Raw genomic sequence first — 459 nt, 5'->3', positions numbered from 1 at the left:
TTCTGACTTCCTTTCCAGCCAACTCACTCTCTCTCTCTCTTTCTGTCTCTTCTGAAATCAGGTCTCAATTCTGCCTTCTTTTTGACCTGTTCATTTGTATCCGACTTGCTGCCTCGGTCATATTCTCTAAATTATTTTCTCGTATTTTCTTACTCATTTCCCTTCTGCCTTATATACATTTTGAATTCTCTGTTCTGAGCTTTGTGTGTTTGACTGATGAATCCTAGCAGATGCGTACTTCTTTAATGATGAACAAATGCTAAGCAATTTATTATAATATATAAAGGGAAGTGGCATTAATTCAAACTTTTTCTTTCATGATACCTGAAGCACTATCATTTGATATGGTTACAAACACGATACCAACCATTAGCATTTATTCAAATCTGTTGTTTTGACAGTCCAGGAGAGATCAACATTCTTGACAGTACAAAAGGCTTAACTGCATGCACCTGGTCT

The sequence above is a fragment of the Macrobrachium rosenbergii genome, chromosome 25 (assembly GCF_040412425.1).
Source record: "Macrobrachium rosenbergii isolate ZJJX-2024 chromosome 25, ASM4041242v1, whole genome shotgun sequence".
In the NCBI taxonomy this organism is placed as follows: Eukaryota; Metazoa; Arthropoda; class Malacostraca; order Decapoda; family Palaemonidae; genus Macrobrachium; species Macrobrachium rosenbergii.
The sequence above is the reverse complement of the archived record's forward strand: the minus strand, read 5'-3'. Positions refer to the sequence as shown.